We start from the raw sequence: 22086 nt of genomic DNA, 5'->3' as shown, positions 1-22086 counted from the left end.
GCGGAATCCCATGGGTAATAGGAAGAACTGCACAATATGGACCACTTCCAAAGCCTGTTGAAGAACCCTATAGCACCAATGGGAAATATCTCACCTGACTTCAATGGGCTTTGGATCAGGTAAAGTGGGAACAGCAGCACTAGCTTTACTGAAGCTGAGGTTAAGGCAGAAGAATTGAATCCAAATATATCTGTGCTCTTTATATATCTTAACAGCTGACACAGTTCTTCAAAGGAACCTGCTGTTATTTAACAGCTTCTAGGGAGAGTTTGATCAAAATTGTTAAGAGGCATGAGGTCAATTTTATATTTGTTAAGGAATCATCACACTATTTTCTGAAAATGTTTCCTTGAAATGTTGTCTCCCAAATAATTTAGAGAGAGACTTGAGGGTCTCAGCTGTGATTTCAAATAGGCAAATGGACAATGTACCTACTTGATGTGTGTCGCAAGTTTAAGTGGGAAATCACATGGAAATTTCTGTGCACTGTACTGAAAGGGACCATGTGTATTAACACTTCCCACCTGAGACAAGAAGTGCCAAATTTTAAGATTTCAGGTACTTGGAATAAATAGCCCCACCCAAGAGAATCCAAATCTTTTTCTGTGACAGTGACACAAGGAATAGTCTTTGTGCTGAACATTTAAGAACATTGAAGAGATTATCTGCCTGTGTGCAGCTGGGAATGTTCTGATTGATCATTACTGCTCTTGGGCCCTCTGAGCTGAAATCTTGGCAGGGAAGTTAAGGAGAGAATATAAAAGAGCAATGAGACAACCTGATGAAAAGCAAGGCAGTTCCATATCATGCTTAGTTAAAAAAAAGTGTTGCAATTGTTTGGCTTGGAGCATTAAGTAAAATTGTATTTTCCAAAGAGCTGACTGTTTTTGAAGGTTTCATAGGGGTAGCTAAGTTGAGGTACGTCTGCACTAGCCCCCTAGTTCGAACTAGGGAGGCTAATGAGGGCAACCAAAATTGCTAATGAAGTGCGGGATTTAAATATTCCGTGCTTGATTAGCATAATCTTGGCCGGTCGCCATTTTGGAAACTGACTAGGCCGAAGTAACTGCCCACATCTACACGCAGCAGAGAAGCAGGATTCTGAGATAAACCCCTTAGTTCAAATTAACTGTTAAACCTCATTTTATGAGGAGTAACAGTTAATTCGAACTAAGGGGTTTAATCTCAAAATCCCGCTTCTCTGCCGCGTGTAGACACAGGCAGTTACTTCGGGCTAGTCAGTCTCCAAAATGGCGACTGGCCGGGATTATGCTAATGAAGCATGGGATATTTAAATTCTGAGCTTCATTAGCAATTTCGGTCACCCTCATTAGCTTACCTAGTTCGAACTAGGGGGCTAGTTTAGACGTACCCCTAGTCTGTACAGGATAAGCTTTAAAGTGCTACCATACTATTTGTTGGTTTTTTAAGACTAACAAAACATGAGATGGCTGGGACTGGTCCTACAGTTAAAAGGGATAACTAGGAAACCACAGCTTGTAGCAGGACACAATTGAGCTTTTCGGTAAGGTGTACGAAGCGAAGCAGAAGTACATGATGAATTAAGCTTAGGTCATAAATATCCAACACATGTTCTTTGTGCCTCAGCAAGGGTGGAGGGGCGGGATGAGCTAAATGATCTCTTGAGGTCCCTTCCAGCCAGACAGTTCCATGATGAAGTGCACAATAAATTGTAACCCTTGTTTGCCTTCACTTGTTCCATTATTTTATTTGTTACCCTTTTGTGTCAGGTCTATAATTCCATCACAAATTCAGGGGCCAGGAATCTTTGTGTCTTCGTGTTCTGTAAGGTACCTTGCGTTTTTTTGTGGGGGGCAAAAATAACAGTGCCAGCACATGTTCGTTGTAATGATGTTTGGGCTGGAATAATTTCCTGGAAGATGAAGGTAGCCATTTAATTAGTTCCTTTAGGTAGTTTTGAAACAGAAACACACACAACAATCTCTCTTTACATTTTTATAAAGCTCTACACTTACAATTATAGACTCATAGAACACTAGAACTGGAAGGGAGCTCGAGAGGTTATCGAGTCCAGTCCCCTGCCCTCACAGCAGGATCCAGTACCATCAGACCATCCCTGACAGGTATCTGTCTAACCTGCTCTTAAATATCTCTAGAGATGGAGATTCCACAACCTTCCTAGGCAATTTATTCCAGCATTTAACCACCCTGACAGTTAGGAAGTTTTTCCTAATGTCCAATCTAAACCTCCCTTGCTGCAGTTCTCTTAGAATAAATATGCTAATATTCTGTTCTATTTAATATGACTGATGGTGACAATCTCCAGATGTTGAGTTTCCAAGCTGTTTGGGCTATATTGGGCAGCCCCTTACTCATGTTAACAAGCACTTCCTCACAGAAGTTGTCCCATTGACAATAGTGAGAGTGCTTGTGTAAGCAAATGACTATCAAAGACTGTAAGGGTTGCTGTGTAGTCCGTGGTGATAGAGGACTGAACATTCAGGCACTGAAGCCTAAAATTGCTTATATTTTGTGCCATCCTGATAAGTACATGAAAATCCCTGATGAACATGAACTGTGCAATTTTGATGTACATATGTGAATTGGCACTGTGCCCCTAAATCAGTCAAATGCAGAAGTGCATATGTATGGATGCAGAACTGGTTAAAGCAATAAGTTAAAACATCTCATGAAAAATTACTTTTTGGTCCAAAAAATTTCCCAGGGAAAGTCTATTTTAGCAAAGTGGGGGAGGAGGTCAACCTAATGTATTTTCAAAGATTGTTGTATTTTTTTTTCAAGGAAATAATTTTGTTTCATCAATTTATGGGGAGAAAAAGAAAATCAATTTCCTGACCAACCAAAAATCTATGGAAATGTACCTCTATTTTTCTTCTAAAGGTCCCAGCTTCTGAACCAAAAGTAGACCTACTGAAATATTTGATAGCTTGTTGAAATCTTTTATGGCTGTCTGAATTAGTAAAGGTGGGGTTTACTGGATTAACATTAGGAATAATGGTGATGGTAGTTACATCTATGCCTATTTAATATTTTTCTAAAGTAGATATGTTCTAACTCTTGACTTGGGTGGCTACAGATTAGTGTCTTGTTTTCTAATTTATTGTTTTATGATATTGAAACCAATGGGCATATTTGAAGAATAAGGCAAAATCCAGCATGATTGAAAGAGGAAAGATTGTGCTCTAAACAAAGGTTTTAATTAAAAAAAAAAGACAGAAGAATTATATTGCATTTTTTGTCTTTATTCTAGTTTCAGTAAAGGAACATTAAATCAGACCAGATTTTATTTGGCTCCATCAGTACTTTTAGAAGTGTGGGGTGGGTTTTTTTTTTTTTCATTTTTTTGGTTTTGGTTTGGTTTTTTTGCAAGGAAAAGGAGGGAGACAAGAGGAGGAGAAATTAATTTTAAGTCTTTTTTAACTGACTGCAAACATGAGTACACATTAGGAATCAGATTTTTATAATGGAATAAAGATTGTAGTTATCTTTATTATTTGATAGCTGTGTAAACAAACTGCCAACCAAGAATAAAATTATTTGGCAAATTTCAACCTATTTCGGAACAATAGTTTAGAAGTTCAGGGGACTTTGATTTCATGATGTTTGAATTCTACTCATTAACATCTCTCTATTGCTATGCCATACTACAATTGCACAATGAATATTATCTAAATATATCAGTCCTCTACCTCTCCATTGTGAAAACTGGCCATTTATTCCTACCCTTTGTTTCCTATCTTTTAGTCAGTTACTGATCAATGAGAGGACCTTCCCTTTTATCCTATGACTGGTTAATTTTTAAATAAGATTTTGTGAAGGATCTTGTCAAAGGGTTTCTTTCAAATCCAAGTTCATTATGATTGCTTATTCTTATCCACATGTTTGCAAACATCCTGATGGCATTCTAATAGATTGGTGAGGCATGATTTCTTATTACAAAACCATGTCTTCAACACTTGTCTCAATTCCTCCTTCAAACTAAAGATTAAGTGATTTGTATTAGCCTTCTGAACAGAGGTGATTTTCTCTCTCTGAGAAGTGGATCTTGCACTTATCATAGTGGCTTACCATGATTTGTTGGCCCTTTTCTCTTTTTGCATCCTACCAAAGCATTATCCTGGAGTGTTATACTTAAAGCATGTATGCAACATGCACATTTATGTTTTACCAAAGATCTGGTACTAGATCTGGCTTGATATAAATAATTTGCCTTATTTCTGAGTGAACATAATTGAGAAGACGAATAGAAGGTTAAGTTGTAATTAGGGGCTTCACAAAGTATGCTGAGTTAGGATGCTCACTCCAGCTAAAATAAGTACAACATCCCAATGCTAGGGACTCTGGACAAGACAATCCTGAAATATAAAGATCAACATGAACTGCACATGGGCAGAGCATGCTCTATAGGGATTGGTTCCTGCACAATAACTAAGCCAAACTAAAAATGTGTGATTTAATGTATAGCAAATGTGATGTATGTATATACTCTCTCTATATATGAAGAAGAGGTTAAGTATTCCCATTAAAGGAAACTGAGGGGTGAAATCCAGAGTCAAATTGAATGTTTTGGATCCCAGAGAACTGGATGAAGTATTCTGGATAAGCCGAGTAGAAAAGGTCTCAGAGGGAATCCCAGCACTGGTTATCTTACTTCCTAACATATTCCTCTCTGGGGAATAAATTAAATTTAAACTGTCTCAAATTCTTATGTAAATACAATATTGACATTAGGTGAGGATAAAACAACTTTTTTCTTTGTTTCTAACATACTCTTGCAATTGCATGAAATATATTAGCTCCATTTTGTCAAATCAAGGTATCATATTTAAATCCTGTTTATGTCAAATTCTCTCAGATGTTAAATATAAAGTGGAATATTATAAATGGTGGCTCCTGGTATAAGACATGCATATGTCATGTAGTAAACTGACTTCCCTCTGATTGCATCCGGGATACCGATAGATGCTATGGGTTTGGCTAAGCAGTATTGCCAGCCCCAAATGTTCAAAAATCATGAGGCTGGCTTTAAAATCACGAGCTGTTAAAAATAACAGTTCTGCTGTTCTTTCTATTTTTCTTTGCTTTTTGAGCCTTTTGGGTGTGCTGGGTCACATTTTAAAACTTTCTCCACAGCCAGGAGGGCTAGAAACTTATTTTTCTTTAAGAATGAAGGCTGAAATAATCACATAGCCACTTTGTTATGGGCACTGGAGCTTAAATGAAAGCAATAATTATAAGACTCATGACAAGATCATGAGAGTTTGCAAAACTGGTTAAGCACTTGAAGCTCATGCACTATGATCCAGAGGTCCCATGTTTCATCTCCACTGCCAACATAGACATAGTTCAATATTGTTCCTTTGCACTCCTCCAACTGTCTATCCACCTGTTGTCTCTCGTCTTATACTTAAATTGTAAGGTCTTTGAGACAGGGACCATCTTTTTGCTGTTTGTATAGCACCTAGCACAGTAAAAGGTCCTGAAGAAAGCTTAGGAGTTCATAAGTACTGTGGGCAATATTAAAAAATCCCTTATTGTCTTTCAATAGCTTATCAATTTGACATATGGGATACATCATCTGCATAAATGGAAATTTTTATTTTTTTATTTCTGATAGTAGCTTTAAGTATTCTGTTGAAATGGCAAAGACTTAGGCAGGGATTCCTGGGCACATTTCTCATTTTAATGTAAAAGTTTTAAATGATAGCCACTAATCATGAACTCTAGGGATGTCATAATGTGAAGTTCAAACCTGTGAAGGGCTATGCTTTAAGTGGGACTTCATCAGTGAAGTATTTTGTGTGGGCCTTCTGCACAAGAGAGAAAAAAATTGCCTTTTAATAAATGAAAAGTGGCATTTTGATTGAAATGAAAACTTGTGTAGAAAATCAACGAGGGAAAAAAATGAAATTTCTGCAATAAAGACAAGAAAATGGGTAAATCTTTCAATTTGAGGTTTTTTTCTGTTTTCCCATTTTCACTATCATCACTCAATCATTTGTAACAGAAAACTGGTATAAAAACAGAGAGAACTGAAGGCAGTAAAAGGTGTGGGAAACTGAAATACTGTATTTGGGTTGAATTATACAGTTTTTCAGTCAAACAGAAAATTTCAAAAAAATCCCTGAAATTTCAATTGAAACTTTTGCTGGAAAATAGTTAACATCTTCCAGCAAGCTCTATGAATGAGTGATGTGCATATGTAATCCTAGTCCCACTGAAGTTGATTACACAGTTCCCATTGATTTAACTGTAGCCAGGATTTCACTCATGTCCTTCACATAACAAACTTACCAACAAATAATTACAATAAAATGTGTATTCATTTAAAAATTGACACAATGGAAAATAAACACGATATTTATATTTCTACACAAAGAATTATCATGTCCATTGACTGGCCCTATTTAGTTTTCCCAGTCTTCGTATAAAATAAAATCTCCATCAGAGAACACTGTGAATTTCCTTTGTAGCAGGGTTCACCTGAACACAAAATGGCAGCTGTTTATGGGGAAGGAACGTCTCCATTTAAAGATGGGAAAGTAACTACTCATAATGGAAAGTAAGCTGCTGATTTAACATTGCTTAATGTTTTCAGTACACACAAAAATTATAAATATTAGCTATTCTTGTGTTTCTTAAGCAATTTCTATGTTCTCTAGCTTTATTTTGCAAAAAAAATCAGTTTTTAAAGCTATGTTCCTGGCCAAAAAATAAACAGCCTTTAACATAGCTAGCTAATGTTATTAGTGAGCTAATAGTTGCCTAGTGGTTATACTTCCCCATCCTTAAGTGCTTTCACATTTGAAACAGTCACACTGTGTCTAATTTCTCCACTTTGTAAAATCACTTTTCCTGACTTTCTCTGATGAAGTCAGTAGGTTGTAAGACCACCGTGATTGCTTCTGCCAAGAAATCAGCATTGAACAGGCATTGAATGTTTCACAGTCTATAGCCTGGAGTAACTATTAGTTCTAATTGTTGAATGGTTGAACGCTTTGAAGGACAAACGTATGTCCTAGGGCTGTGGAGCTGATGAATGCAAAGGGTTTCTTTCACTTGTCATTAGTAATTGAGGGTAAATTAATATTTACTAAGCAGAGTTTCACAGAAAAGGGTGTGCATGAGAAATCTAAGAAAAAGAATGCCACAGGAGGAAATGTGGGAACTTTGTAATACTTTGAACTCAGCTGATAGCAGTTAAGACAGCTAGTAGAAACATGAAAAAAGAATGATTCATTTATTACTCTTTCCCCCAATTTTTTACTTTGATCCTTTTCTGTCCCTTAATACTATAAAATGTATTAAAGAGTGTTTACCCCGATGCATCTTTGTGTAATGGGCCTAAACTCTACTAGACTTAATCATGTGCATAGCCTCACTGAAGTTAAGCAAATGCAATTTTTCCCAATACAGTATGTCCATATGATATGCAGAGATCAATCTAATTACATAAATCTAACTACACCTTTTATGTAAACACATGTCCATTCATACTTGCTTCCTTAAGCTCCTGAGTGATCCATAAATAGATTATCACACTCTCCCAGTAACGGAACTCCATGGCTACGTCTACACTGGCATGATTTTCGGAAAATGCTTTTAACGGAAAAATTTTCCGTTAAAAGCATTTTCGGAAAATCGCGTCTAGATTGGCAGGACGCATTTCCGCAAAAGCACTTTTTGCAGAAAAGTGTCCATGGCCAATCTAGACGCGGTTTTCCGCAAAAAAGCCCCGATCGCCATTTTCGCGATCGGGGCTTTTTTGCGGAAAACATTACTGTGCTGTTTACATTGGCCCTATTGCGCAAATGATTTGCGCAAGAGGGCTTTTGCCCGAATGGGAGCAGCACAGTATTTCCGCAAGAACACTGACGATCTTACATGAGATCGTCAGTGTTCTTGCGGAAATTCAAACGGCCAGTGTAGACAGCTGGCAAGTTTTTCCGCAAAATCATCTGATTTTGTGGAAAAACTTGCCAGTCTAGACACAGCCCATGGGCCTAGTTAAGATAATACTGAACTTGAGTAAGCATATCATAATCTTACCTATATTTTAAAACAAATCTTTTATGTTTCTTTAGTTATATGACAATGAATGAGTGCGCAGAAGTAAGCATATGGATCTAAACCAATGGTGATAAAAATAAGATATTATTTTTTCAACTTTTTACCCTATATAGACAGTATTTTTAATGACACATGAAGAAGGAATACAATTAAAAGGGTTGCCAGGAAGTGCAATCAGTCTTTTCTGGAGTAATTTGCTGTATACTATGTAAATATGCATTTTAGATGCAAGTAGGTGTATTATTTACACTTTTTTCTATTTTTCAGGCGGATTGCTCAATTCCAAGACATTGAAAATGACACTGAAATCTAGTAATCCATTCAGAGTATACAGCGGCACAGGGTTCGAACTAGCCGGCATTTAAAAATGGCGCCGGTCGGCTTCATGCAAATGAAGCCCAGGAAATTCAAATCCCAGGCTTCATTTGCGACTGCGGATGACTACATTACCCCCGCTAGTTCGAATTAGCAGGGTAGTGTAGACATACCCATAAACAGTCTATATATGATACCAATTACTTTGTACACTTTTTATGTGTGTTAACATGGTAATTTCCATAAGGGAAAGAGGTCTTTTATGGCCATCAAGATATATAATTGTTTTGTTGTGGGTGGAGATGTTTATAGCCTTCTTTATTTAACTTTTATTTATCAAATAATTTATTTTTGTGCTACTTTGAAATGTTCAGTTCCCTCTCTATTTGGAAGAATACTACTTGTTAAGTAACATAGGGTATGTCAACACTACCCTCCTATTTCGAAATAGGAGGGTAATGTAGGCATACCACACTTGCAAATGAAGCCCGGGATTTGAATTTCCCGGGCTTCATTTGCATAAGCCGGGCGCTGCCATTTTTAAATCCCGGCTGGTTGGAACCCCGTGCCGCGCAGCTACACGTGGCACGAACTAGGTAGTTCGAACTAGGCTTCCTAGTTCGAACTACCATTACTCCTCGTGGAATGAGGAGTAACGGTAGTTCGAACTAGGAAGCCTAGTTCGAACTACCTAGTTCATGCCGCGTGTAGCTGCGCGGCACGGGGTTCCAACCAGCCGGGATTTAAAAATGGCGGAGCCCGGCTTATGCAAATGAAGCCCGGGAAATTCAAATCCCGGGCTTCATTTGCAAGTGCGGTATGCCTACATTACCCTCCTATTTAGAAATAGGAGGGTAGTGTAGACATACCCTTATTAGGGAAATAATGGAAATATTTTTTTAAATAATTCAGTGAAAAATATTATCTAGTATACACCCAATTATAGAAATTAAAAGGATGCTGGACTGCAATGGCTAAAAGCTATGGAAGTTACATTTTGAATCAAAGAACGTTATGTCTGCCATTAATGCTATGGCTATGACTATAAAACTGAAGAAGACCTCCTAGTGGCTTAAATGTTTGTTTCCTTCCCCAATCATGCTACTGCAGCTGACACGTGAGCTGCTGCAGCACCGCTACCACCACCACCCAGGATATTATGGCCCAGCTGCCACCTGGGCTGACACAGCTCTGGCCAGGTTTCCTCTGGGCAGCCATGGTCCTGTTCCTGCTGCCCTGATAGTACTTAGCCACCCCCTGGGCTGCCCTGGCACCGCCACTTCCAGACTTGCTGGGCTCCTAGCTGCTGGCCCTCCTGCTCTGGGGTTCTCTCATCCAGGAACATCCGTAGTCATGCCAGACCATGATTAATGGAGGTGCAACTTGTACTGAAGATGATTACTGTGCAAGGGTGAATTTCACCTATGCATAGGAGTATATATACAAGGCCTCTGTACTACTGAAAACTCCTAATTCAAGCCCCCTGAGCCCCATACTTCACTCCTTCTGTCCCCAAACTTCCTCCCAGAGCTTATCTCCCTCCTGCTCCTCCCCATCTCCTACCCCAGCCCAGAGTCTGCACCCAGCATCCAAACTTCCTCTCAGAGCCTTTGGCAGGTGGGGGAGGGAGAGTTTGAGTGGGAGAGCGATGCAGTTCTGGGCATCACCAACATTTTTGCAAGCCTGCCGCCCCTGTTTGGACAGGCTTTTTCTTCTTGGATCAGACCCAAAGTTCTTAAATAGATTAAACCCTTTAAAAATTCTCTTTACCCCAAAATCATGGAGCTGGCTGAGCTCACAGGAAGACTGATTTTAAGTTCTCTCTGCATTTTCCCAGTACTGAGGATGTTGGTTGCTGTCCAGCCTACAACATAAAACAGCACAACCTACAGGCTCTTCTATGTTAAGCCAACTGTTAATGTGTCTTCCCCTCCCCCCCACCGGGGTAATTCTGGCATCCTGCAATCGAACGATTTCTTTGGCATCAATCCCATACACTCTTTTTCCCTAGAGGTATAGAGTAGAAACTAATATAGTGGCCTTACATAATGGAAAGATTCTACCCATCTACCTATCCAGGGCCAGTTAAACTGGATGTAAGGCTGCTTCATGCCATGAGAACAGCACCAACGTCCTCAACAGATCTTTAAGATCACATATCAAAAGTAATTATATGCACATGTCTGATTTTCTGGTTTGAAGTTTCTTTGAAACAATGGCATGAAACAAGCTATTTTTATGCCAATTTTACTTCCTAGTTGAAAAGATAATTTAGTTTATATAAAACTAGAATTACTTGAATTCTTGAATATTGACACTTTTAGATTAATAGATATAACTGTTGTGTGACTTCAAACCATTAGACTGATTAATCCTACATATGTGTTCTGCACTACTAGTCAACTGAAATAAAACACATTTACAGGTGACATTCTAGAATGCTACAGATAAACACAGAAACCCTAATGATGTTCATTTTTTACCATTAGACATCCTTCTTTATTAAAGGTATTTCTGAGGATTATACACACACACACACACTCACAAAACCTGTAAGCCTGCATGATATCTAGGTTCCCTTTTATAACATAAGTGTTACATGGCAAGCAGTGAAAACTACTCTGTGTTCCCTTTCTCTTTTGATAAACTTACATAATCCATGCCTATAGCGTTGGTGAGTCATGTTTCTCACCAATTAAAACGTCACATTTGATTGTCAGCTTGATTCCAACAGCTGATCTTTCCCCACCCCAAACTTCTCCCTCTAAAAGTGGAAATCCTTCCAAGTGTTTAATTCATTCAGTTCAACATCTAATTAGGCAGAAAAGCAAAAATGTGTTAACTCCTGACAATGCACTGCCCAATTTCAAAGAAAGCAGCAAGTCTTTCTTGAAGCATCAATAGATCTACTGCCCATTAGTATCACTAATAAAAATGCAGTTAGAAATACCGTGGAATATTCTTGCTGCAGAGTATTGTTTGCACATCTGTAGCCGATCTATAGATTATGTATGAATTATATTGATTACTTAAAAATGCCCAATTTGAGAGTTAACAGATTCTTGTCCCAAGAACAGGCCCAGAATTATTCAAATTATTATACATTTGGGAATTCTAGTGCACAACATTGCAACACTCACACTATAGGAACGCCTTTTATTTTCAGTTCTGCAATTCCTCTGGTTTTCTGTTGGGCCGTATATCTGTTCAAAGTTAATCTGTTCAGAGTCCATAGGCTTCAAACTTTATGCTAACTTGCTAAAGTTTATGTCTTACACAATACAAGCCTGTCTGTAGATTCCTTGCATTTGCTGCTGAACATATTCAAAGCAAAATATAATACAAAACATTATACTAAAGGCAAGCTAGCTCAATGGGCTATGAATAAAGTGGAATGTTCTTATTTGCATCAGAGTATCGTTAAATTCCATTTATTTTAAGCAAGCTCATGATTTTCTCTATTGTGTTTAAGCAGCCAACAAGATGTGACCATTTGGCAGAATTTACCACTTTCTGAAAGATGTGGTCAAAATTCTGAAGACAACTATTGATTCCAGATGTAGTCTTGCACCAGTATTGCCATGAACTTAAATTGTCATTTTCTGCCTCTATTTTGTTAGAAGGAAAAGTGTGTTAGTATTCATTTGTCTATCAAAGGAATTTTTTTTGAAAACTATCATGATTATAGGGAATTTGTATAAGAAAATATACAGAGATACATATTTTACTAAACTAGTACACATTTTAATTGACTGAGTACATGTACAAGTATGTTAATATTTCTAGCAAGGATCAATTGTCTTCAAATTCAATGTTAAGGTGCAATTTAGTTTCTAGACAATAAAGGCACCAGCTTTTTAATGTTAATATGAGATGTGTTCCAAACCAAAACAGAAACAATTCTCATTGGTAAAGGATTTCAATAAACTTTTAATAATATCCACATGTATAATAAATATTTCTAGTGCCTCAAGCACATATTCCTTTTGAACTTGTGAACAAAAATTGATTCAAGGTGATGAATTTGTAATCAGTTCTGATTGATGGAGCTGCATTTTTAAAGAGACACTGGTGTGTCATTTATACCTTTTTTGTAAATAAATGTGTTTAATTTTATCCGCTATTATCAGCAGAAGTGAAATTAAAAAAATATAGTCAACTATTAAAATTTTGCTTTTATTAAACAAGCCTAATTAAGGGTTTAAAGAAAGGAACATGTAAAATAGACATTTTGGTTTCTGTTAACCATATTTGCAGGCAGAGGAAAGATCAAGTCAAATTATTAGATAAATTAAGGCAGAAAAGAGAGGGTGTAAGATTAAATGAAAACATCTGTTTGAATATTTTCAAATTTATTTGCAGAACACAGTGTTTACAATTAAAACTTAGCTGCTATAATTTTGCACTATAAAAGGGGAAATAATTATTACAATTATGTGGTATATAGAGATAAATGTTGATTTTTTAATGTAACTTATTGTATTCATATGTTTATTCCCTATTAACTTTTAGCTATACAACTCTCCTACCCCAAAATTCAACTCATCATATTAAAAAATTGCCAAGGCAGAAAAGCATGCAGACTTCTATAATGATAATCAGAGCTGATGAAAAAATATGACCACATTTTTGAAAAAATATAATTTTGAGAAGCTCTTATCATTAATATAATGAAATTAACATTAAAAACTTTGAAGGTTGTAAAATGAAGCACTGAAAAATTCATACATTAGCATTAACATGGCTAGTGTAACCTTAATTCTGCCCACTTATGGGAATTTATTATAACAGATTTGGATTACATGATTGCATACAATTTTTAAGGCAAAGCCTCTTCTTCTTGAGAGTCTGAACCAAACTTCACTGAACTCGGAGGGACATTTTCCATGGACTTCAGCAGGAATTAGATCAGGCCCTCAATGGACATACTTTGCTCGTATTGACACTCAAACATACTTTGACAAATATGCTGCTGTAGAAAATTGGACCAATAAGGAATTTTACATAAAACCCATTAAAAATAAATCTTGAGCTAAAGCATTCCTGTTACCTTCAGAACAAGGAATGTTCAAAAAGATCAACACAATTTCATGTTTTAAGATAACGAAGTGAACCTTGTGACATTCTTCACTGGTACCTTCTTTAGTAACAACCTCGTAACAGTAACATGCCAGTTTCTAAAATTTAGTAAGTTAAGGTGTGAACCCACCCTTTTTCTGTCAAAACTCACAAGGAAGCATAGTGTGTGTAAGTGCAGGTGGGAGACTGAGTTCGTTGCTCTGATGCCTACATGGTAAAGGGCTCAAAAGTCAGGAAACACCACAGATGGTGTTGAACATGCAACTTTAATTCTTCCTGCTTGTTGTCAGGAGAGAATCAAGCCTGGAGTTGTAGTGCATTGTCTCGTACCTTGTGGTCTCTCAGGACTGCAGCTTTGTAGAGACCAAGCACTCTGCATTGATCCAGTAAGGCAGTAAAGGAGAGATTTCTAAAAGTGCCTATGGCATTTAGGAGCACAAGTTCCCCTTATGTTTCCTAAAACTTTAAGGAGAATATGAAAATCTCCACCTCACACTGTTGAACTTGTTAATGGAACTACTCAGATACTTAAAGTTTGACACATACTTTGGGCTTAGCTGGATCAGACTCCTTGGTTCAGCATATTTATCCTTGATTCAGCATATTTATGGACTGAGGTTTAAGGCTAGTTTAGATCTTTGGCTGAATCACACCTCCAGTTGATGGCTGAGGTCTAAAGGAAATATCATATTTTGGTGTTAACAAAAAGTTGCACAGTTCAAAAAAGCTTCCTTACTGTAGATGCAAACCAATTGGGTAGAGAATCAGACCCAATAATAGTAATTGACAAGCATGCAAATAGGGAGAGAGGAAATGTTGCCAGCAGAGCTGCATGCAGAACACTTGAGAAGGGGTGACTGATGTGGGGTGTGTGTATATATATATATATATATATATATATATATATATATATCCACATATATGTTTTTAACATCTCAAAAAAGAATGTTTACTAACCAGACCGTACTAGAAAAATACCTATCTAACTGTGCAAGAGGTGGCTTTAAAATGAGAATTCCAGGAACTGAAGCATAGTGGTGAGGGAGGGGGGAGGAAGACAGAGGTATACTGATTAGTTAGGAGGTTTCCCAAAATGAAGCTTCAAAACAATTGGTTATCATGTAACATAAAAAGAGAATATTAGTAACTGTAGATTCAGATTTTACCTAAGCAATGGTAGGTGACATATATAGATGATTTGGAGGAAATGTAATTGTTTCCTATCCTATCCTCCAAGCTTATGGTCCTTATACTGAGTAAGGAATACACAAAAACAGCAATTTTCTATATAGTTATACAAGCTAAAAAAGATCACTATATGTGCACCCACAATAAGTAATCAATTATATAAAACATTACTGCAAGCCTCCACTCAGCCTTTCCTAACATGTTCAGGGCCAAATTCTCCTCTAATTTCAGTGAATTTACTCCAGATATACACTGGAAATTAAAATTAGAACTTTGTCTGTAATGTGTCCATTTCAGTTTCTGTATGTCTATGGTTCCATTCCACCTCGTTCTATATAAAAGTATTCTGATAATTTCAAATGTATTTTGATTTTTAAAATATTAGCTATAAAAAGCAGTTGTTTACTCTCTAATGAACTGCTCTATTAAATTGTCTGAATAAAGGCCTCCTGAGGTAGGATGAACAAAGACGGATGTTGTTTTTCATTTAATAATTTAAATTATTTGAACAAAGAACCATGGTGGAGAGATGCAGTACAGCCAGAAGGGCCTCACTGTCCAATAATTTACATTGGTTTGAGACCAGTCAAACTCTTCAGTAGAATTATTACTCAGTTACTCTGGCCAGAATCAGGCTCAGGATATTTAAAGAATTCAACACAAAAGGGATTTGCTGATTTCAAACCTTCACCCAAAACCAGCAGTGGCAGTACGTTATCAACATACCTGCTCATGGATGGCAACACTGTTCTGGCCTCATCATGACCATGGCAATACTGATATGCAGGGGTTAAGGATGTATGTGTGCGTACAGTCCTGCCCAGTGGCATGGCATAGTGCAAGGGGAATGGAGCTGCAATGGGCCATGTCTGCCCCAATGCAGGCGGCTGGCAAGTGAGTGAGCAGGGATGGGAATGCAATTGCTAGCACAGCTGAACAGGGAAGAAGGAAGACAATGGGGGATCGTGCAACTTTCTTCCACTATGGAGAAGGAGGGAAGCAGATATCCAGTTGCTAATCTAATCCAGTCTCTTGGATGGGAACTAAGCAGGATCACAGGACCTAATTCCACAGTTCCCCAAAATTGAGTCAAACCTCTGTACTGCTAGGTCATCACAACAGAATGTTTTGAACTTTTCCCACCATTACTGTAAGAGCTGTGCTAACTTGAGGGAGTTTGCAAAGTCATGCACAGTGCTGGACAGTATCTCAAACTGACATTTCCATTCCATTGCTTACATTTTATATCACTCAGGGCCAGATTCTTCCACCATAGGACACACACAGTTCCCTTTGGTTTGAGAAAAGATTGCTTGTAACCTGCAGGAGGGTGGAAGGGCCTTTTATCTGAACATTTAAAATCTGCCCAAATAAAGCTGCAGCAGGAATGCAGGTTTTATACTGTCAAGGAATATTTATTCAGGGAATTGTTTAGTGTGAAACCAAACAGGGCATTTAAACCTGTGACAAGCCTCTTTCCCTCTCTTCCCCCCCTCCCCCACCCCCCAGTTGTTCTGCTGTCACAGTGAAAAATGTATTCTTGTTAAACCCATGGAGAAAGCAATTTTTGGATTTACTTATATTTGCAAAGTTCTGTTATGAGATCTAATCTGTTCTGGCAATAATAATGTACTGTAGTAGAAAGAAAATTTGAGAGTTCTGGTTGGAAGCATATTTGTCCTTGCTTTTGTGCTGAAATTCTGCAGATGCTTTGGGTCAAAGCCATGAGACTGCTTTGGGTTCTATCAAAGAAAGATTCTGCAACATAACACCATTTCTTAGAATTTGGAATGATAACCTACAACAGATAGAGACAAAGCAGGCTGTTCCCTAATACAGAGAGGTACAACTTACCCCAGCATACTTTAGATTGCAAACTGACTCTGCTCCTATGTTTTGCTATAGAGTCCTCTCTGCTTGCAAGCAAGGCTTGCTCTTAAATATACATTTATTTGCTTCAAATACAAAGGAATTGTTAGTCACACCAATGGATGCAAATAATATTCTAATCTTCCTTCATGATAAAGGAGGACACTTTAGGTTAAATTCTTCTTCTGACATGTATCCTTGATGTCATAGGTTGAATGACATGTGATATGTATTGGGATCTGACTCATCTTTAAAGGTACTTAAACACCTAACTAAATGAAATCAATAGGAGTTAGGCACCTAAATACCTTTTAAAATCTGGACTTTGGTCCTCAGATTAACTTGACAGCAATGTAATAGACAGTCTGGGGCTAAAATTAATTTCCTGACAGATCAATTAAGTTTTTGTTGTAAAAGCAGGATGTTTCAGATTTTGGTGCTTTGTTAATTCTTGTTTATGGTGTCCGTGAGATGTTACATTTACATCTTCATTGTTATTTGACATTTTTTTTCAAATGGAAGCATTTGTTTGGCTAGTCAACTTGGATATGGACTAGCTTCTTGGATCTAGTTTAGAAGATCCTGTGATCAGAGTTTTGAGAACTTAACCCTCCTTTTTGTGTGTGTAGGATTTCAGATCTTGTTTTCTTTAGATCTGATGATTCCTGGAGTGCCGTGTGTGTGTGTGTGTGTGTGTGTGTGTGTGTGTGTGTGTGTGTGTGTGTAAATAATTAGCTAGGGAGCCAGTATATGGCTCTCAAGAATATATAGCATAGTTACTGGGCTATGTAGACTCAATAATATTCCTTTCTGCCCACTGAAAATGGCTTCCATTACCTGTTCTCAACATTAGCTCTCAACACCTACTAATCACAGCCCTGACTTGGGTGTGGTGTAGAAAAGCACCATCTACTGCACAAGCCAGGCATGGACTGTTGACTCAGGTTGACTCCCTCCCTGAACGCACCTGTGTGTTGGATGGTTCAGGATGCTTCCTAGGATGGCTCAGGAGGCATTCCCATGGTCATTTCTGCTCCTGTTGGGCCAGTATACCCCTGGAAGGGAGAATGGAGGAAGCAGTCCTCATGCTTCAAAGCTAATTTATAAAATAAACATATTAGGTTCAGAAAGATTGTAATTGGTTTCAAATAATAATGTACAGTTTAGAGTAGATTAACATAATCACCTAGGCCAGTCACGGCTCTGCTCACTGCAAGCAGCTCCAGTCCCAGCTGCTCACCACTGACTTAGAGAAGCTGGTAACCCACCTCCCCACCCTCAGCTGGAGTTAGCTGCCTAGGGCCAGGACCCAAACCCACTACTCCAAGCTCTGGAAACTGATGCCTTATCCATTAGGCCACTAGAGAAACCACCCCAGACCTGGCCTTCTCAGATCTTCCAGTGTATTCTCAAATGTTCTCTGTGACACACATCAATGGACACTTCTCCTTTTATAATCGTATAGATAACATTTTTCTGCTCATTTTTATGCATATTATAATATTTATTACTTGTTTCTTTTTCCCCCTCTACACTTCTGACCACTGTGTTATTGTTTGAATAAGAATACCGGTAGTTTTGAGGTTGTTTTAGGAGACAAATTTTTGTGATTGTGGCCTTGCCTTAAAATGAAAGTCAGTACTAATTTTTTTCCAGTGGATAAGAAATTTAAAACTATATAATATTTTGCAGTGAAAGTGGTTGAGTTCCCTCCACCCTCCCAGTATGCAGGGCTTGCCAGTCAGCACTTTAAATTTCTAACTATTCTCAATACTGCACAATTGAGGCAAGCTGAGGATGTTTGAGAAACATTAGAAGTAAACATGCAGGAGACCATTCTATGAGATTTACATTAATCCATATAGACCATAGGTATGGTACTTATTTGCTTCCTCCTTCCCATTACAATACTATCTCAGCACCTCACAATCTTTAGAGTTTATCTTTATCTCATCCCTGGGAGGAAGGCCATGCTATTATCTCCGTCTTGCACAGGGGAGACTGAGGCACAAAAGGCAAAATGGCTGTGTAAGAAATCTGTAGCTGAATAAGTTCTCCCAAATCATAGGCTTGTGCCCTAACCATTGAACCATCCTTCCTTCATGTCATGTTGGTCACCACTAGGAACTGAAACTCAAAATTCTAGAGCTAACACCTTAGTCACCCCAGCTTTAGCTGAAGGCTGAACTACTATTGGTGGGGGTTGTAGTAATCCTATCCTCTGCCAAGTAGGCACAGAGATGGATGAATAATACCCACTGCTCAGTTGTGTAACACACATATTAAAGACAGTATTGCCGTTTCTTAGCAATATCGTCTGTCATGTACTTTGTGGGCTGATCATACGAATATTAGTGATAGCACAGGTGTATCCCTGAATTTTGGGTCAAGTCCTGGAAACCCTCTACAAGAAGCTCTCACCAAAGTTAGAGCAAATTCCTTATACAGAAAGCTTGCAGCAAAAGACCCTTTAACACAGGATCTATGAAAAAATAAAAGTGTTTTCTTCCTTGAAGTCATTCAGAGGGATTTTTGCTTTTCACAAAGAAGTGAGCCATTCAAACAGAATTAGAGGAAATTAATGGCACATGGTGCAAAACTGCAAGAGGCCAATGCAGTGAATTTCCATTCTGGTTTAACCCACCCCAACCCACCACAGACGTTATACTTACTGCATTCTAAGTCAGACATCCTACATATTTGATGCAGTCAGATCAGAAGAAATTGCAGACATATCTGTTTTGTTATGGTATTAATTTAGAAGTTCTTTTAAATGTACAGGTTGGCTATAGAACCCCACTATCTTTGTTTAATTTTATACTGTAGCAGAATTAGTCTTGCTTATCAAAGCACTTTCCACCGGTAACTACATCTCATGCTATGATACTCCTAATTAACTGTCAATGGAAGGACTCACTTTATAGAAAAATAAAACATTTCCTATATACTTAGCATACCATCTGCTTTCAGCTATGTTATATCTAGGCTTGAAAGGATTCATTTTTTATTAGTAAATGTTGATAAACATCAATTCCACCACATGTGCCTGATGAAAGAATATTTCCATCAATAGTAATCTAATTTTCAAGATGGGCAAAATAAGAAAAATGCTGCTTGAGAATTTTTATGAGTCTGATTTTAGAACATTTCCTCTGTATGTTTGACATGTGATGTTTACAATTTGTGTGTTAATGGTTATAAAGCTTTAACTCTTTGGATATCAACATTTACTATTAAATAATTGTCTGAGCTGCCTCCTATAATTTACTACAACTGTGAAAATTTAAGTCAGTAAAATTAGCTTGCAATAAACATCAATATTGTCTGCTGAAGTAATACATAAAAATCAAATTCTGCCAAGCCTTGTGATAGCTGTACAACCTCACAGTTACCTCTTCCAGTGTAACTGCTCCCTCCTGATGTGCGAAGCTGAAGAGAGAAAGGAAATCTTTGAGAATCAGGCAGTTTCTCTTGAATTGTTTAACTGAGGGTGGAGTTTGTGCCACATGGCTAAGAGCTCAAACTTCCGAGCACAAAACATCATGCGTCCTTTGGGATCTACCGGCAGCAAAGATTATCTGTATGAATTCACTGTGTTGGTCTGGGACCTAACTAGCCCCTCTTACCCACCCTTTGGCAGTTCAGCAACACTGGATCATGTAATCAGGGTTTCCCCAGCTGGTGGCTATGTTCAGAATCCTCTTTTAAATTGAGATCTTCCACAGCAGAGGCATATGTCTGCAGGAAAAAAATAGTACTACTGGTTTCATGAGGCTTAAATTATGCCAGTAAGGCCCCTTTAATCCTAGGGACATGTTTCCCCATTAGAAAACAGGTAGTGATAACACCAACCTTCACTGGGCATCCTCCTACGTGGAAGCTTTCTTTCACACTTGGACTATGTAAAATCCCTGCAGACAATAGCCATTAATACTGAATCAGATAAGGAACCTTGGTTGGGTAAATTTATGTCAGTGAGGTTGTCAGCTTTGTACTATCACAGACACATACTCCAGTTGAATTTTCATTATTGTGGAACCTCTACCATGTTTACAGTGGGAAAAACCATCAGAAAGCCTGAGTTAACCTATCTCAACCCCTTCAACAATGCATATAGAAATGTTTCTTATGAAGCTTAGAAATGTCTGTCTCTTGTTCTCCCCCAAACATGAAAGGAGAATATTGCATCAGCAGCCCTTGGTTGAAGCTAAAAGAAACCCTAAAAATGGAATTATGTATTTCTGATCTTTCATCAGAAACACCAAGAGAAGGACAATATAACTATCTGTAGGCAAACTTGGTGGATGAATGCCATTCCCAATGTGGCATTCATTTCTTTCATGAAGATAAATATTTTTCTAGAAATGTGGCTTTTGCTGATGCTCAGAGCAGCATTTTAATGAATATAAGTTTTTTTATTTTTAAAAGCATGTTTGTTCAAAATATACAACATGATAGTCTTCTTGCTACCTATTTATATATCCCTGCCCCCAATTTTATTATGGCCGCGTCTTCACTACGTGGAAGATCAACGCTGCCACGATTGATCTTCTGGGAATTGATTTAGCATGTCTAGTAAAGACTCTCTAAATCAAACTCAGAGGGTGCCCTCATTGGCACTGGTACTCCTGCTCCTCATGAGGAATAAGGGAGTTGATGAGCGCATTTGCTTCTGTCAACCTCCCACTGTGTGGACAGTGCAGAAACTCTATTTAAGATAAGTTGACTCCAGCTACATAATTAACGTAGCTGGAGCTGCGTATCTTAATTCAACCTTCTGCTGTAGTGTGGACCTGGCCCATCTTTCTTCACCGTGAGCAGTACATTGCTAGTCCCCATTGAAATCAATGATACTGTATGTGTAGTAAAATTCTACTTATTATGAAAAGGATGGCACAACAAACTTCAAGCTATCCTATTTTTAAATTTGGAGCATTTAGGCATGACTAATTACTTTTTAAATACGGATTTAAACAAATAAAACAAACTTTCCCCCCTAGTTTTAGAAAACACCCATTTATAGTTTTGATAACAAGAAAAAGCATGTTTTTCCCAAATTGAGTTTTAAAAATGTTCCTTTACTGAGATCATATATGCTTAATCATAAAAGAAAGGTTGGTTTTTAAATTATAATTGTTGTTTGAAAAACAGAAGAAAAATCTAAGTTTGACATCTGCCGCTTTTGAGATAAAGAAATACTGTGAAATGACTTGGTCAGTTTAGTTACATGAGGATTTAAAAATCATATATTGATGATTCTATAAAAATGAACATTCAAAAATGTCTTATTGTAAAACCAGGAAATGATAAATTGAAGTTTTCAATTGAAATTTTAACCCCCCCTCCCAAAAAAATGTTTAAAAATTGGCTTTGGAAAGGACATTTTTCATGCCCCCACCATAAAACAGTTTGTTTGGAAAATCTCCAGTTATGAGCAAATAAAAAGTTGGGGGTTTAAGCAATAATATCTAAATTTTTTGATACAGGCAGTCCCCGACTTACGCGGATCCGACTTATGTCGGATACGCACTTACGAATGGAGCTTTCTCACCCCGGAGCTCA

At 37.7% G+C, this 22086-nt stretch overlaps 1 long non-coding RNA gene across 3 annotated transcripts in view; it reads right to left on the bottom strand.

Moving 5' to 3' along the window:
• The window catches only part of LOC106732363 (uncharacterized), a 77042-nt gene extending 57053 nt beyond the window's left edge, over positions 1-19989 (bottom strand). For all 3 annotated transcript variants that reach the window (XR_012904400.1, XR_012904402.1, XR_012904401.1), the window contains exons 1-2: positions 19917-19989; positions 17492-17620 (exon numbers count right to left, since the gene is read on the bottom strand). This is a non-coding gene — a long non-coding RNA (uncharacterized LOC106732363). The remainder of the gene's footprint in view (positions 1-17491; positions 17621-19916) is intronic.
• Between the last annotated feature and the right edge of the window lie 2097 nt (positions 19990-22086).

This window comes from Pelodiscus sinensis, chromosome 5, assembly GCF_049634645.1.
Source record: "Pelodiscus sinensis isolate JC-2024 chromosome 5, ASM4963464v1, whole genome shotgun sequence".
NCBI classification, from domain to species: domain Eukaryota; kingdom Metazoa; phylum Chordata; order Testudines; family Trionychidae; genus Pelodiscus; species Pelodiscus sinensis.
The sequence above is the reverse complement of the archived record's forward strand: the minus strand, read 5'-3'. Positions and strand labels throughout refer to the sequence as shown.